We start from the raw sequence: 18,729 nt of genomic DNA on the forward strand, positions 1-18,729 counted from the left end.
AGCTGCCTAATGTAAACCCTAAGCCTGATGCTGGTTTAGCAGCTATTCAATGCCAACCTCTAATGGATACTTCTGGGGAGTGCGGATAACGGTTCGCTTTGTTGCCAACAGTTTTGATTAATGCTGCAAGACACAACATGGCCCACCCAAATTGAATGTTTTTGTCTGCTTTTGCTTCCTGGAAGAAGATTTAAATCTAAATTCTAATTTAAGTTCTTTCTTTCCTCCACAACAAAACCATCATGATTCACTCTTAACATTATTAACTAAGTACCAAAAATGACTGGTAGGATTTCAACAGATTTCAGAGACAGTGGCTGCATTTGTCCTTCCAAAACCCAGCCTCCATGGAGACAGCTAAACAAAACAGGCCGGTCAGGGGGCAGAGCCCCTGGGGGTCGCTGGTGTAGGCGCCCCACCCCAGGGGGTGAGAGCACCGCTGCCTACAGGAAGTCTGTGATGCTCCAGAAAGACTGAGGAAGCCCCACCCTGCTTGCGAATATGGGTTCCCATTCAGCCTTCCTGTCATGGTCAGACCACGAGACCTCATTCACACCTCATGCCACAGACAAAAGCAACAAGCACAGCTGCACAGCTGCTCCCTGAACGGCTGGCCATTCAAGGACTGAAAACAGAACCTTGGCCTCATTGATTCTTTGTTCTGCTTATGCCAATTGGTTCATATAAAACAGCTAAGAATCACTGTTGAATTCACATTGTTGGCAAAAGGACATGAGTTCTCTGCAACACTGCTTAAAACCATCAAGGATTTCTCAGCCAGGCTGCCAAGGAAATTAAATTATCATGGATAACCAGACGACCCTCATATTATCCAGTACAAACAAGTGTGCTAGGCTAATATCTGTATGCTGAACAAAGGCTAATTCTACATACTCTCAGGTGTGGTGAACAATTTGGGTTTTTTGTTTTTTGTTTTAAAAAAGAAGAGACTGCATGAAATCACCCCCAGCACTTCCTTTGATTTCAGTTAACATCAGTGAAGTTCCCTGAAGTCTCAACACCACAAACCCAGCACCAAACTTGCTGATATGTTCTCCTCCCACACACCCCTGCAGTATGAACAAGTAGCATCTGTTTATCAGAACAACTCTGGGAAAGTTTATCTAATGAAGATGAAGTAATTTTCCACGTTGTAAGTCTCATTCTGGATCAAGTTTCTCGCAGTGCTTTCTCAAGGCTCATTTTTCTAACTAAAAAGCTGGGCAGTTAGAGCACTAAGTGAAAAAAACTGCCTTAAAAAGCAGTGTGTTATCCTCTAAGTTACCTGTCTTAAACGGAATCGTTATACAGGTGGGGAAATCAGAAACCTACAAAAGGAGTTCAGAAGTGTGCAGTAGAATTGATTAGACCATTTAATGCCCCGGGGATAACATTACTGTATTTAAAAATACTTAGTCCTTGTTCTGAGATTAATGCCACTGTCTCACATATCTGTAACCACAGGACCAGAGCACACAGTTGGGGAATACTCTCTGCCTCTCCCATATATTGGTAATATATTCACTCAGCCAGCATTTCTGAGTGCTTGCTGTGATAGTGGTCACTGGGAACGCCGAAATAAGTCAACGAGCACAGCTACTGCCCATACTAGGTGGGCATGAGGTAAAAACAGTCCATGTGGGGAGAATACTACCACCACCAAGGTATCAGGGACACTTGCAGAGATAGTGACTGGTAGCCGAAGCAAGTTTTGAGAATAGACGGAAGCAGAATGAAGACAATGAGAAATGATAGATTTTGTCCAGTCAGAGGTGCAAAAGAAAATGGCCTTCTTCTGCTTCTTCAACATTCTTCCAAAAATGCACACAGAGAAGAGGAAATACGGGCACTGAAGTTCTTATGTTTGTAACAAAGTTCTCAATTTTGATTTTTTGCCAATGATATCAACCGAAATTTATTCCTTCTGATTCTTAACAGAGAAAATCTGTTTGCACACTTCGACTAATTGGCTTGGGTCTTTGACTCATGACTGAATGTAAACACCCACCCAAAGTGGGGCTTTGCAAGCTGTGCATGAAACACGTAAACACTGTGCACATCAATTCATTTTAGAGACACTCTCTGTCAATTTACCAGAAGGTGGAGGTATCGTACAAGACATTTGTTTCACCATCATAATTCTTCAGTAAAAATAAGGCCACAATCAGTAATTCCTGTGCCTGTCACTCATTTCAAGCAGTTAAAAAACAACCATAAAGGCATTGTTTTACAATAATACAGTGCCTAATTACGTCCTAATGGCGTCAATCCTGCCACCCTCCTTCACTACTAATTCGACGCACTGACCTTGACAGGAGCTAATGGCTTCACATGGAGAAACACAAAGGCATATCTGCCTTCGACGTTTTCCTGCCAGCACACACTTTTTAAAGCACATCTCCGGTTACTTTACTACAAGCTAAAAATGGGCATACTGAATTAGGAACTCCTCGGCTTGGTAACTGCAATCCCTCCACACTGTACCCCACCTACCTCTGCTGACTCTCCTTCCCTCATACCTTTGCTCACACCCTTCTTTTAATCCCAGGTTGATTTTCAAACCATTCTAGAAATAATGGAGCCATATATATAAGAACCACTTCAGATACCAGACCCTTCACAGACCCTTTTGGAGGACAACTGCCAAACTCGCTGCCAGTACCTTTAATATCCCGGTGCTTCCATATGATGTTTATATTGGCTCTTGTACTAAAATCCTCTGTGTTCTTGTCCAATACATTTCCTGATGGACAGTGGGACCCTGTCTGCAGCCATGCCTCCCTGACATACATGCCACTTGCTGAAAAAATCCTTTTCTTTTTACTTTTTTTCATGGTATAACCCAGTAGATAGATCCTATGGTTAAAATAAACTCACTGAAATACAATGTACAGATGATGTATAGTATATTACAGAATCGCACAACCGAAACCTATATTTTTACTGACCAATGTCACCCCAATAAATTCAACTAAAAATGTTCATATCTACCAAAACGTCCATCAATACGGGCTGATTAAATAAAGTACAGAATACTGCAAAGTCATGAATAACTAATAAGGCCCCACCACGCAGGGCTGACATGAATAGGTCTGAGACAGCAAGTGGGGTGACAGCAAAGCCCACTCGTCTGTCTTTACCACCCAGTGAAGCAAAAGGGGAAAATCGGGGATAAGGCAATAACAATAAAGTTGATTTTTTACTACATAAAAAAAGATTTTGGGGTAAGGAGCAACACAGAACATTTACAGAACACCAAGAATAAGAAAGCCAGCTGCTCAGGGCCGTTGACGACAGGCTGGACGGAAATGGACTGGAAACAATAACACACAAATTTGGGGATTACGTGTGTCCAACTCACTCTATCTGCAGGATGAATACACAAGGGATGTTTATATATAACCGGTTTTATTATGGACAAGGCAGAGTCGGGCCCAAAAACAAAGCTGGAGAAAGGAAATGTACGTGTCTGTGAGCATGTATGGTGGGCAGTCGTCAGGGGTCTGGAGAGGGTTCTCAGGGAAAGAGTAACCAGGATGAACCCCCCACCTGCCGCCCACCCCTGGTGCTTTGCTTTCCAAGAGATCTACAAAATCAAATGTGAAAGGGTTGAGAAAACGGAACTATTTAGTGTAATTCAAAACATCACAGGAAAAAAATACTGATTCTAGCTTTTCCCTCTTTTTTGATAGTAAGAATCCTTACAGTGGGGAACATGTCCTCCATTATTAAATTTTTAAACTACTTTTTACTATTTTAAAATCATTGCCATTATTTTATTATTTATTGTTGAAAAAAGCTAAATTTTGTTGCTAAAGAGAACAGCTAATTTTTTATAAATATTTTCTTTATTTATTTTTCGAGAGAGGGGAAGGGAAGGAGAAAGAGTGGGAGAGAAACATTAATGTGTGGTTGCCTCTCGTGAGTCCCCTGCTGGGAACTGGCCTAGCAACCCAGGCATGTGCCCTGACTGGGAATTGAACCTCGATACTCTGGTTCGCAGGCCCACGCTCAATCCACTGAGCTACGCCAGCCAGGGCGAGAACAGCTAATTTTTAAAATATATGACGATATGATGAATAAATAGCTTGTCAGGATAAAATATCTTTACAAACATTAATAAAATACTTATTTCCAATTCTAATAGAGAAAAATGTATACAAGCTAATCTTTGTACGTAAGCATATCCACAAAATGCCTAGCATAAGCCTTAAGAAAACACGAAATGGTAGCGGAGCCAATTTTAACTGCTGCACTGCGATATGTGAGTCATTCTCAAATATGCCCAACCATGTCTTCGAGTGTCCACAGAGTGGGACAGCTGGGCCAGAGTGAGGGCATAAGTAAAGGAAGACTTCACTCCCCAGACTCTACTGCTAAGGAGTAACAGCAGACAGTGTAAAAGCAGAGTTATAGCATTTACTGAGGTATAGTTGGCGGCTGGGGGGCAACAATAAAAGAAGCTAGGCTGAAATGTCTGCAAAGAAGTCAAACAACATTGCTTTTATTTCATAAGCCCCTTTTGATATCCTTCCTTCCCCCCCTTGGGTTTCATCTAACCTGTGGCTGCTGTAGCCTTACTCTCTCTCTAGGTCTACGAACTTCCCTTTTCATCAATACCACCCTTCTAATACTCTGATCATCAAAATTTCTGCTCTCAGGGCACAGGTCTGCATGGCTATCCGAAGCTATGGCAGTAGCGATAAGGGGCCCAGGCCATTAAGAGTAGTGAGCTGAACCAATGAGGTTGGAAGGTACAGTATTTATCCACCCTCCATTGTGGAGATAAAAGTTCTTCCACACATTTTAAGATCAGAGGTTTCAAAACAGCAAGGCAGCCATGCTCACACTGGGCCACATTTCTAATACTTTTGAAATGAGCCCCAAATGCAAGGATTCTGATTCAGTTCGTTTGAATTAGGGTCTTGGAATATGCATTCTTAAAGCTCCCCAGGTGATGCTGATGGCCAGTCTGGTCCATGAACAATGACCTTCCGAGTTAGAGAGAGCTGCTTCAGAGTCCCCAGGGAGGCAGAAGGCCCCGAAGAAAAAGGCAGTGGGGCTCTGGGTGCCTCTTATACAAGTCCCCCAAACATGGAAAGAGAACCCACAACTCCTGCCTTGTCCCCATTAGTAAGGTCCTATGGCCAAAAACTCTGCTGAGGCAGAAAAATCTGCCTTAAGGCATGCAATCTTGGGAACTCAAGATGAATGGATAATTCACCAAGTTCTTCTTGAATACTTGACTGTTCATCTCCCCAATTCCAAGGCAAGTGCAGCTTCCACCACTTGCCCTGGCACCTCCGATGATTATCACCTGTGCCTCCTCATTTGCCTGCCACCACGCTCTTCCCATCTCTCATCTCAGACTAAAGTTTTCTGTGTGCATACAATCAGCACTTCTTGATGAGAAAATCGACTTTTCCTGTGTTCCCAACAAGGCTGTCCTGGTATACCCGACTCTCAGATGCTTGATACATCAATGAATTAGTGCTCACTGTTCATCTGGTTGTAAGAAAGAGCCACTAAGCTGAGGAAGGAACAGTCAACTCTGTTGTAGACGGCTCTGCCTGGTTCTAGGAATTGTATCTTGACCCCTTGTGGCTAAGGGCCAGGGACGACCTTTGGAATGTGAGCCGTAGAAGACAAAGCTTGTCTCTGGCAGCAAATGCTGCCTCAGTTTCCTCTCCCTGCCCCCAAAGCTTGGATGGAAGTCAATGATGGGTAAGACCTAAGAGGAGGGGCAACCTAAGCCAGACTCGATCCTCTGGGAGGCCTTCGTGGAAGGACTGGGGGGTGGGGGGAGCCTGCAACAAAGAGCAATGGACTCTCGCCCCCGGCTTTGTCAAAGCCCGAGTCCCCACGTCCTCTGGGAGAAGCACTTCCTGGCTCTAATCCCCTTAAGCCTGAATACCTGTTGGGGAGGAATTCAGCTCCTTGCCTTACTAGAGCGTGTCCTGGGGAAAAAATCTGGCATCACCAAGACTTCCTGATAAACCTGTGAAATCTACTCTGCTAAGAGTGCTTTCATTTATATGTTAAGGGTTTGGGCAGGAAACCCTAAAACTCTGTTTCTGACAGGCTCTGACTCATACTAAGCCCTCAGATTTCTTTCAAATGTCATGTACTGTTTGATGCTTGCCACCCTGTATTCCTGTGTACTACAACCCAATAAAAGCCCCTGGAGGAGGGAGCTCAAGGTCTTTTTCCCCTGAGAAACTGGCCACTGCTCAAGGCCTTTTTCCTCTGGGGAAATGGCCACCTCTCCTCCCCAAGCATCATGTCTCAGTCATGTTTACTCTCATCCGTGGTACACGGGGGGACTTGTGAGGAAAGTCGCCCCCATACAACTTCGCATCTAAAGACCAGCTCCATTGTCCAGTCCTGCCACCTCCTAGCTTGGGCAACTTGCATTTTCTGAGGCTCTATTTTCTCATCTGTAAAAATAGGATTAGTGGTCCCTCAGATGGTTCTGGTATAGACTGGCCGCAAAAGGAAATAATGCAGAGGAAGTGCTCCTTGATCACACGAGTGAGAGTACGTACCTCAGCGCTTTGATTCCATCATCACAAACGACTTTTCCCTTTCGGTCCCTGGCTGCCCCTCTGTCATTCTTGCCCCACTACCTTCTAATACAACAGAACAGAGGCCGAGACTTCCTCCCCACAACCCAGCGCAGTGCCTGGTCAGGTTGTTTTGGCCCACAAGACATTAGGCATTCACAAATTTGGAAAGTATCTGATTTTTTAAATTTAATCTTTATTTTTTTCCCATTGCCATTTAGTCACCTTATACCCCTTCTCCCCAGCATCACGACTCTGTTGTCCATGTCCATGAATTCTTTGTCTTTTTTGCTCGATCCCTTCACTCCATCACCTCCCTTGCCCTCACTGGCTGTCACCTCCTCTCCATCCGTGATTCCGTCCCCATACCAACATGTAAAATCCAAGCACAGCTTCGGGAGCTGCCCTGCCAGGGTCGGAGTACCATTCCAGGGGCAGTGGGGCCTACCTTCACATCCCTGTGCCTCAGGTTCCTCCACTGTTCATAAAAATGTGGGGGAGGCTACCGTAGTGCAACCCACCTGGCTCGTGCACGTACTGTGAGAACTCAGTGAGTTAAAACACATACAGTGTTTAGAACAACTAAACATGCAATCCGCACTCTGGTTCTGACTGAAGTGGCTTGGCCACAGACGAGGCCATGCTGGATCCCAACAAGCTCCGAGTGAGTGGCAGCCGATCTTGCAAGGCATGACTTCTCTACTTCTGCACAGTTCCTCATTTCCTAAAGACCTACCCCGCTTATCTGGACCACCTGCCATCAGACGACTACAAACAGGACTATCCCTTTGGCCTTGGGCTTTGCAGCTCCTAGTACCAAGAGGAAAAAAGGCAGATCCAGGGAAAGAAATGGTAACTTCCTCCCCAGTCACACTCACTAACAGGTATGTGGCACACCCCGTGGAGAAGGCAAGAAGCACAAGAAAGTGCCTGGGATGATCCATGGCTGTGTCTGAGACAGGCAGAATAAACAGCGCCTTCTACCATAAATCACACAAGCTTTGAGAGCTGCCACTTGGAGACCGGTACTGCCAAATCATCCAATTAAATCAGCATAAGGTTTACATCTTTAGGACTCTGCAGTGAGCCCTGGTAATAACCAGGCTCTGATGGCTCACCCTCTGTCTGTTTTTCTGCCTATGTACCTGCCAGATCTCACTGCAGCAGAAACCCACCAGCCCCAGGAGGCACTAGTCAAAGCAGCAGTGTGGACCATACAGAGCCTCTCTAAACCAACAGTGGGTCCCTCAGGCCTCTACTGACTCTATTAAATGGATCAACATGACAACTACGTTTGTGTATGAGACGTGAAATAAGAAAATGCACTTTGTCAGGGAAAGGACTTGGGCCTGACTTAGTCACTACGACACCTGAGGTCTGGAACACTGCTCACTACAGACAGGAGGTACACAAAAGTACCAAGGACACTAGCTGGCAGTCTCATGAGCATGTGCATAAGTACCACCAATTATTCTAATTGTAAACGTACATATTATGTTTCTAAATTGAACTAAATTCAGCCGTTAGCCCATAATTTAGCAATGGGCCACTTGAGTGAACACAGCTGAAGTGCAGGAGCCTTGTAAAGAGATTTTCAGACCACCGCTTCTTCCTTATCTGGTTCTTATCTGGTGCTGAGTCACACACTCTGACCTGGCCTTTGCAGCCAAATTCCGAGTACTTCCAAATCTAAGTGCACACTATTATCCAATGGGAAAGACACTGGAGCGCTCTGCAGGAAGTTACGATTTATATTACTGAACTTGCAAATAACTAAAACTATGAAGGGGCCCTGCCTCTTGCTTTCAAAGCAATATCATAAGCAGCACAAACCTGGCAAAAGATTAACACGTGGTGAGTTTATCTGAAGTCCTACTCATGATCTACCTGTCAGTAATGCCAAATATGGAAAAATTAATGCTTAGAAAAACAACAAAAGAAACACCTCTTACCTAAAAGATGTGGTCACTGGTGTCAAAATGCTTCTTTACACAAATGCTAATTCTGCATTTCCAGGTCACTCCAGTCACCACTCATCTATGGACATGCTAGGTAGTGTGGCTGTTGGTTTCCCCTTAGGAGGTCCTTCTGAAAGAGCCACACCTTACTGATCTCAGATACCCACCATCAGTTCGCCACCACTTACCACAGGTTGAATCTGGCAATGGCAAAGTTTCAAAAGAAAACACATTGCGGTTGCTGCCTGCTGTTTATTTGCCAGATGGAAAGCAAAATTTCAAGAAGCAATAGAAAATTTCAAGAAGGAACTGGACCACCAAAGGGAAAAATCCAGCACAGAGGCCAGCCACACACCCACAGAGATTCAAACATCTCTCCTTCCATTTCCCAGCCTTGAATAAATTCTAGCTGGCCAATTCAGCAGTGACACTCAACCCACTATCTTGTGGTTTCTGTCAAGTTCCCAATTTGCGTTTGTTCTTGAGACGAGGGAGAACTTGGTGTATAACAGTCTTAGTCTAAAGTGCACAGTGAGACACATTCTGAATGAGCGCTCCCCGACTGGCAGATGAGAGCTGGAGGCAGGTAAGGAGACAGCTTTTCCTCGAGTGAGCGAGCCGAGTGTGTGCGAGAGGGGCGTGCGAATGGGAAGGAGGGAAGGAGGGAAGGAGGGAAGGAGGGAAGGAGGGAAGGAGGGAAGGAGGGAAGGAGGGAAGGAGGGAAGGAGGGAAGGAGAGGTCAGAACTCAGCAGCAGCAACGCTGAGGACAGGGGACCATCTGCATTTTCCCTTTTTGTTTGAGAACTGTAATCAGTGGTTATGGTAGTACGTTTGCTCATGCTGCTTCTGGAATCCAATCTGAAATTGTATCATTGATGATTATTTGTGATTTCCAACTGTGGTTGTCAAAATATATCTGAGATGAAGAGATAGCAAAGAAAAGGTTTAAAAGGTCTTCTTCATCCAGGGCAAACATGCCCAAAGCTTGTACCTGTGTATCAAAATTGCCTCTGAGAGCTATGAAGTTAATTATTACAATAATATTTAAGAGTCCATGTGAACGTGTTTTTGCTTGCGACTGCATGTGTGTGAAGATGTATAGTTAGTATCTATTTGTACGCATACTCAAATAGGTAAAAAGCTTTTTATCTTTTTTGCTATTGGGATAAGTTAACCCCAATTACCTAGTAAGATATTTATTTACCTTTAAAGAGAATTATGAGCTGCAAAAACATCTATCCTATTTATAGAAAACATTTTTTGAGTTTATGTGTTACTTATTATGATCTATGACTAATCAGCTCAATTATTTAAAGTACTTTAAACATTATAAATTTAAGTTATGCACAGGGGAATTGGGAGAGATCCACACTGTCAGCATAGTCAACCAATCTCATGCAATCTATTTAGTCCAGAGATATTTTTTATGGACAACTAATCTTTCAAAGAAAATAAATCAGAGATCACACTGGTTAAAAAAAATACACTGTAGTCTGAATAATTATGCATTGTGTCAGATGGGTACCAGACTTATATAGAGGTGATCACTTTGTAAATTATATGTGTCTAATCACTATATTTCATATCTGAAACAATATTGTATGTCAACTTTAATTTTTAATTTCTTTAATTTTAAAAAACAGACTTAAAAACAATTTTAGCACTAAAAAATCTAGATATTGATAAGTTAAAAAATAAGGAAACAGTGTACTAACTATAAAATATCAAAATAACATTTTATGATTTGTGAACATACCAATAGATTTCACTTAATAAAATCCATAAATACACAAAAAGTATGCACACCCATACACAATTGCACACTGGTAATACACACATAAGCTAAAAATGGTTGTTTGTTCTAGCTTAGTAAGGAAGACATAAGGAGACACCAAGATCCTCAAAGCATAAAGACTCATAAAAGGAAGTGGGCAGGGTGCAGAGAAGAGTGCTGTAGACCCATGTCACAGCAGCTGGCCAGGGCCACCCAGCGGATCTCGGCACGAGCCTGCGCCTCCGGGCACGGCCGGCTCCTCAGCCCAGTTTCCATCAGTGCAGCACGAACACTGCTACGCCTGCTGCCCCCTCTGCCTGCCCCACCAATCACCAACCAGCACATCTCCAATCACCTTCAATTAATACTTCCATCCTCAAGTATGTATTTGTAGGGGCATCTCTATAGCTCCCTGATTATAGGAACGTTCAATCTAGTATCACACATCTATGTTTGGGTGGAGGGTGAGTGTTAAATTAAAAACATATCATTGTAATTATCCCTGACATCTTCAAAAATAATACAATGGATGGAGGAGTGGTAGAAAAAGAAAGTCTCTGAAGTCAGGAGAACTGCCTGTTGTGGGTGGGGGGTGGGGTGGGCAGGGAGAACCACACTAAAACAGCAATGACATTAGTATGTTACTATTCATGATTAAATCAGATAATATTTGTAAAGTCATCGACACAGTGATGTAGGAAACATTCAGTAAGTGTGGGCCGACATCACAATTGTTATCATAAAATCAATGCAGGTATACATGTAATTATGTATCAGACCATTGGCAAATATAATTCGGACATTTCAATACCTTTGTACACCAAAACAGATAAGATACAAAAGCACTTATAATAGTACTTCTCAAACTTTGCTGCACAACTGAATTGCCTGGAAGCCTTATTAAAGCACACATCCTCAGGCCCAACTCCCAAAGCTTCTGGTTCATTAAAGTGGAGCTGGGGCTTCAGAATTTGCATTTCTAACAATGCCTGGGTGGTACAGGGGTCCGCACTTTAGAACCACTGATCTACAGATGAATTCCTCATACACATTTATTTGCCTTACTAATAAAGCCACTTAATAAGGACAAAATACTTAATAAATGCTTAAAAAGTAAAGGCAGTGTATTTTTCCCACATAGTTAAGCATTACATTATTCTTTTTAAAATTTTTTTAAAAGATTTTGTTTATTTATCTTTAGAGGGGAAGGGAAGGAGAGAGGGAGAGAAATATCAATGTATGGTTGCCTCTCGTGTGTCCCCTGATGGGAATTGGCCTGCAACCCAGGCATGTGCCCTGACTAGGAATCGAACCACAGTTCTTTGGTTCACAGGCCTGCGCTCAATCCACTGAGCTATACCATCCAGGGCAGCATTACATTATTCTTGACCACAAAAGGAAGGGAGGGAGGGAGTCAGAGTATTTCCAATTAGATCTAAAATACTTCTGAAGCCAACTGCTGAATAAAGAAATATTGTGGCCTAAAACTGTTCACTTTATAAAAAACCTCTAATGTGAATTTAGATATTGAGGATCCCTAAACCGAAGTCTCTATGGTAAGAAACCAGAGGTCGCATTTACTCCACTCGCTTTCAGCCTTTCCTTAAAAGTTAGGTTGGTACCAGTTGAGATGTCTCAGCCTCCCAGATTAAGCAGTCTCTGGAAAACCAAGAACAGGCCAGTGCAGAGAGACACAGGTTGAATGAGTTTATGCAGCCATCTTCCTCAAAGGTATCCTCACTTGTAGAAGGCTCTCTAGGAGAGGAGAACTGGCCAATAAGGAGTTTCTTTTAACTGAAAACTACATCATCAGTGCAAGCCTATTCAGGCACAGCAGTGGTTCTCAAAGTGTAGTCCCAGACGCAAGATACCTCAATATCAGTGAACTTGTGAAACACACAAATTTTTGAACCCAGGCCAGACTGACTATGAAAGTTTGGGGGTGAAGCCCAGCAATCTGTGCTTTATTAAGCCCTCTAGCTAATCCTGTTGCATGGTCAATTTTGAATCCCACTGGATGAAGTGACCCGATATCCTGGGACCCCTACAGTTTTCACCTGCTGTCGGACAATACTGTGTGGTCAGTCCCCCTTTCTACCTCCGCAGTGTCCTAGGTTGGACAATAAATTATGTGGTTATCCCTACAGTTCAGACTAGATGCTACAAAAGGGGTTCATTGGTTGGATTCTATTTACTGTCCAGGGCTGCAAATTAGCTTCAATTCTTGTTGCTACATCTAGCACCAAACCCATAGCCTCTGTGAATGCTAAAACCTGCATAAAAATCTAGGGAGAGGGGGGTAGCAAGATGGTGGTATAGGCAGGCATAGCTCACCTGTTTACACAACCACACCAAAATTACAACTAAAATATAAAACAACCATCACTCAGAACCATCAGAAATCAAGTTGAATGGAAGTCCAACAACTATGGAATTAAAGAAACCACATCCATCCTGACTGGTAGGAGGGGTATGGACAAGGAATGGGCTGGTCCCTCATCCCTGTGTGGTGGGAAAATATTTGGGAGGGATTTCTCAAGAGTGAGCAGGCCCAGACCCACACCAGGCCCCCCAGCCCAGGGTTCCAGTGCCAGGGATATAAGTTCCCACAACTTCTGGCTGCAAAAACAAGTGGGGATTGAGTCCCCTAGTAAGAATCTGCTGAAGCCCCAAGCAGTTCCTCTCAAAGGACCCACACACAGACTCACCTTCTCAGACTTACTCCCTCTGAACTCCAGCTCTGGGCGGCAGCTTGGAAGGGCACCAGTGGCATACTGGGAGAGGCTGAAGTGTTGGCACCGGGGAAAGCAGAGGCCGCTGTCTGTTTTCTGAACCCTCCCCCGATAGAACTGGCAGGCTGGTGGCATATCTGAGACTCCATTAACTGGCTAACACTGTTTGACCCACTTGCAGATCCCCTAAGACTCTGCCCCACCCAACTTATGGACCCACCCAAACTTCTTTTCCATGTGAATAGCTGGTCTTGGCCCATGCTTCACAACTTCCTAAACCTATCAAACAAGCTACAGCTGGCCTCAGTGAGCAGCGGGCTGGGCACTAGCAGCAGCCACATTGGTTTCACAGCTTGGTTTCACCTGGGAATCTCCAAGCCCAGCACCAGTAGCAGCCATCTCATGCTGTATAGCTCAGGCAGGTTGGCCCAGGGGCAAAACATAGGTGGGGGCTGACCTTTGCCTGCACCACCCGGGAAACCCCAGAGCCTGTGAAACCAGTGGACAGCAACAGACCACACTGGAGCACCCCCATCCTGCTCCCACACAGCTGATCCTCCACAGAGGGCAGAGGTTGGTCAGTGGTCACAGCCAGTGCTTGCAGCTGACCGGCCTGGGTAAATCCTCCCATTGATCTGCCAACAGGAACCAAGGCTCAGCTGCAAGAGGAGGGTGTACTCAGCCCACAGGAAGGGCACACTTCGAGTACCCAGCCCTAGATGACAGGGGAGGCTATGCCATTGGACCCTACAGAACACCTACCACAATAGACCACGCTACAAAGACAGGGAGTCATAGCAGCTCTACCTAATACATAGATACAACACAGGGAGGCTGTCAAAATGAGGAGACAAAGAAACATGGCCCAAATGAAAAAACAGATCAAAACTCCAAGAAAAGAACTAAACAAAATGGAGATTAGCAATCTATTAGATGCAGAGTTCAAAACACTGGTTTATAAGGACGCCCAAGGAACTTAGTGAGGACATCAGCAGCATACAAAATATTTAGTCAGAAATGAAGGATTCACTAATTGAAATAAAGAACAATTCACAGGGAAACAACAGTAGAGTGGATGAAGCCAAGAATCAAATCAATAATATGAAACATAAGGAAGCAAAAAACAACCAATCATAACAACAAGAAAAAAATTCCAAAAAAAAAAGAGGATTGTATAACCATCCCTTTGGACAACTTTAAGAGGTCCAACATTCGCATCATAGAGATGCCAGAAGAAGAGAAAGAGCAAGAAATTGGAAATGTATTTGAAAAAATAATGAAAGAAACCTTCCTTAATCTGGTGAAGGAAATAGACATACCAGTCCAGAAAGCACAGATTGTTCCAATCAAGTTGGACTCAACGAGGCCCATCCCAAGACACATCATAATTAAAATGCCAAGGGTTAAAGATAAAATCTTACAAGAAGCGAGAGAAAAGCCAAGTTACCTACAAAGAAGTGCCCATAAGACTGCCAGCTGATTTCTCAAAAGAAACTCTGCAGGCAGAAGGGACTGGCACGAGGTATTCGAAGTGATGGAAAGCAAGGACCTATAACCAATATTACTCTACCTAGCAAAGGTATCATTTAGAATGAAAGGGCAGATAACGTGCTTCCCAGACAAGGTAAAGCTAAAGGAATTCATCATCACCAAGTTATTATTACATGAAATGTTAAAGGGACTTATTTAAGAAAAAAGAAGATCAAAACTATGAACATTATAATGACAACAAACTCACAACTATCAACAACTGACCTTAAAAAATAAAAACAAAACAAACTAATCAAACAATCAGAACAGAAACAGAATGGTAGATATGGGAATCATTTGGAGGGTTATCAGCTGGAGGGGGAAGTTCAATAAAGGGGGAAATGGTGCAAGAATCGAGCAGCATAGTTGGTAGGAACAAAACAGACAGGGGGACATTATGAGTAGTATAGGAAAGGGGAAAGCCGAAGAACTCACACATACGACCCATGGACATGAACTAGGGCAGGGGACGGGTACTGCTGCAGGGAAGAGGAGTACCAGGCAGAGGAATAAAGGAAAAAATGGGATAACTATAACTTCATAATCAATAAGATACTTAAAAATACTTAGGGAGAGTAGTTGGAGAAACCAATTTCAATAGAAGTATCCTATCCTATCTTTACAAAAAAGTACTTGCCAACAAACTACATAAAATCTAGTCTAAATTCCCAGCTTCCAGAATGTCATATGGAATCAAATCTCTTCCATTAAGTCTTTAAAATCCTTCTTTCTAATCGTCTGGCTCCTCTAAGGGAGTTTTCTTTTCCTGATGAGCACCCTAGAAAAGTATAAACCTACCTAATAAGAAACTCACTAGTCTTATTTTATAGTAGTAACTTGGCTATGTTAATTCACAGAAAAACCAAGTTTGCTACAAAGCTTCTCAGTCCACCTGTTCATTTGAAGGCAAAGTAAAATATCAGTCATATGCTTTTGGATCTCATCAATTCTAGTTCCTTTGAAATCTCTGTCTTCATTCAGCCTCAATTAAATTATTGCCTTTTCGCTCTTCAGTGAAGTCTTCCATCTGTTGTTCCTTAAAAACTTCAAAGGCCTTAGATATGTTCTGACCCTTCATCTTTCAGATCAGAGAGGGGTGGTGGCTCCTACTCAATTATACAACATCTGCTGTTGAAGTTAGGATCTCAAAGAAGAAAGCAAAAAGCAAAAGATCAGCTATTTAGTTGTTCAGGTTTTGCCCAATGGAGATTACAGTTGACTCTTGAACAACACAGGTTTAAAGTGTACAAGTACACTTATATGCAATTTTATTCAGTAACTACTGTAAATGTTTTTTCTCTTCCTTATGGCTTTCTTAATAACATTTTCTTTATTTTATTTTAAGAATACTATATATAATCCATACAAAATATGTTACCCAACTGTTGATATTATTGATAATGCTTCTAGTCAACAGTAGGCATATCAAATTTTGGGGGGGAGTCAAAAGTTGTATGTCTATTTTCACATACACAGGGGATTGATGCCCCTAATCCCTGTGTTGGTCAAGGGTCAACTATACACACTTTAGTGTGGTCACTTCAAAGAAGAATCTGATTCTCAATTTTCCTGGATCTCACACAATTTTCCAGGATCTTTTCATTGAACTACTGAAATTATTCACACCAGGAAGACTTGAAATGTGTCAACTTTTCTTGTGGGAGAGACACCTGGCTAGAAAGCAGAACTCACCTGTTGCTTAGAGGATCTTCCCAATGAGTTCAGCCCTAAGGTCAAAGGTTGGTAGGAGCTCAAAGGAGGCTTTATCTAACTAACATTTCCATCCTACTATGGAGAATGAGTGAAATCTCAGTCTCATTCTAGAGGTATTTCATTCATTCATTCATTCATTCAATGAACACTGATTCTTTTTAAAAATGTTTTATTGATTATGCTATTACAGTCGTCCCATTTTCTCCCGCTTATTCCCCTCCACCCTGATTACCCCCTCCTACCTGCATTCCCCTCCTTTAGTTCATACCCACAAGTTATACATATAAGTTCTTTGGCTTCTACATTTCCCATACTATTCTTAACCTCCCCTATTTTCTACCTACCATCTATGCTACTTATTCTCTGTACCTTGCCCCCACTCCCTCCCACTCCCCCACTGTAACCCTCCATGTGATCTCCATTCCCTGATTCTGCTTCTGTTCTAGTTCTCTGCTTAGTTTGTTTTTGATTTTTTGTTTTGTTTTTTTGTGTTTTTTAATTTTTAGGTTTGGTTGTTAATAGCTGTGAGTTTGTTGTCATATTACTGTTCATATTTTTATCTTCTTTTTCTTAGATAAGTCATTTTAACATTTCATGTAATGAGGGCTAGGTGATGATGAACTCCTTTACCTTATCCGGGAAGCACTTTATCTGCCCTTCTGCTCTAAATAAAGCTTTGCTGGATACAGCAATCTTGGATGTAGGTCCTTGACTTTCATGACTTCAAATACTTTTTTCTAGCCCCTTCATGCCTGCAAGGTTTCTTTGGAGAAATCAGCTGACAGTCTTATGGGCACTCCTTCGTATGTAACTGTCTCCTTTTCTCTTGCTGTTTTTAAGATTCTCTGCTCTTTAATCTTAGCTAACATAATTATGGTGTGCCTTGGTGTGGTCCTCCTTGGATCCACACCACGGAGGACTCTGAGTTTCTTGGGCTTCCTGAAAATCCATTTCCTTTGCCAGATCGGAGAAGTTCTTCTTCACTATTTTTTCAAGTAAGTTTTTCATTTTTTGCTCTTCCTCTTCTCCATCCAGCACCCCTATGATTTGGATGTTGGAATGTTTAAAGTTATCCAAAAGGTTGTTAAGCCTCTCCTCATTTGTCTGATTTCTTGTTTCTTCATTTTTCTCTGGCTGAATGTTTATTTCTTCCTTCTGCTACAAACCATTGATTTCAGTCCTGGTTTCCTTCCCATTACTGTTGGTTCCCTGCAGATTTTTCTTATTTCACATAACGCAACTTTCATTGCTGCCTGGGTCTTTTTTATGCTGTTGAAATACTCAGTGAGTTCCTGGAACATCCTGATTACCAGTGTTTTGAATTGTGCACCTGATAGGCTGGCTATCTCTTTATCCCTTAGTTGTATTTTTTCTGGAGCTTTGAACTGTTCTTTCAATTGGGCTTTTTTTTTTTCTTTCCTCAGTGGTCCTGTTACATAGTAAGGGGTGGAGCCTTACGTGTTTACTATGGCAGAGCAACCCGCATCCCTGAATTACAATGCTGTATGTGGGAGAGGGGTCTTAGAAGGAACAATGGTGCTTGTTCCTCTCTCTGCCAGTTTTCAGTCACTTCCCCGGCTTCCCACAAGCAAATCGGGCCCTTCTGGTGCTAATTCCTGGGTAGGTGAGTTTATGTGCATTCTAGGACCCTGTGGGTGTCTCCAACAGACTCTCCTATGAGGCTAGTTTCTCCTGCTGCTGCCTCAATCCCCACATGAGTTTTCAGCCAGAGGCTTTAAGATTTTGTTTTTAAATTTGTTATTGTCCTTATTCCTTTTGTGTGACGAGGCACAGTGTGTCTACCTATGCCTCCATCTTTTCAGGAAGTCCACACTGACTCCTTACCACGTGGCAGCCCTGATTCTGCATGGGAGGGACACTGTGCATGCAGCAACACCCCTGACCTCAAGAAGCTTGCATTCCAATACACACAAGACAAACCCTTACATCTTCACTCTTTCTTCTCTAGGAAATGATATCACTCAGTTATAACAACCATATTGGGGCATATTACAGCTTAATAGATTACATTTTATTTCTTTATACAAATTTGCAAAGGATCCACTTCTCACCAGAATCCAACAGACATTTACTGATTTGACACAAATTCTTGACCAAACCCTATACAGAAGCTGATAGCCCTGCATGTACTAATGTCAAAAGGGAACATGGAAAATCATACTAAATTCAGTTAAATGTCTTAGCAGTTGACCTATGGTGTTTAATATTCTCTCCTTCCTGGCCCCTGAAAATGCCTGTCAGCACAAGGATCTCACTGCCTCTTTCCCTACTATAAATATCTCTGCTAGAACCACCTTTACTGAAGTGAAAAAAGGAAGAGAGAGGATATGTTGTGAGATGAAAAGAAAGCCCAGGACTCGGGTAGAGGCCCCTGTTGTCACTGAGTCTATTGAAGAGCTTGAATACTGAAGCAGTCCCCACCCCAGGGCCACTGAGG

General features: G+C 42.9%; 2 protein-coding genes across 3 annotated transcripts in view; one reads left to right on the plus strand and one right to left on the minus strand.

Annotated features, from left to right (window-relative positions):
* MED12L (mediator complex subunit 12L) overlaps positions 1-18,729 on the minus strand; it is a 315,205-nt gene that overhangs the window by 141,909 nt on the left and 154,567 nt on the right. The window lies entirely within an intron of this gene.
* The window catches only part of P2RY14 (purinergic receptor P2Y14), a 47,701-nt gene continuing 37,972 nt past the window's right edge, over positions 9,001-18,729 (plus strand). Inside the window, exon 1 of the mRNA XM_053667214.1 lies at positions 9,001-9,107. The gene's annotated coding sequence lies outside the window, so the exon portion shown is untranslated. The remainder of the gene's footprint in view (positions 9,108-18,729) is intronic.

The sequence above is a fragment of the Artibeus jamaicensis genome, unplaced genomic scaffold (assembly GCF_021234435.1).
Source record: "Artibeus jamaicensis isolate MK-2021 breed Jamaican fruit bat unplaced genomic scaffold, CSHL_Jam_final contig_466, whole genome shotgun sequence".
Classification (NCBI taxonomy): domain Eukaryota; kingdom Metazoa; phylum Chordata; class Mammalia; order Chiroptera; family Phyllostomidae; genus Artibeus; species Artibeus jamaicensis.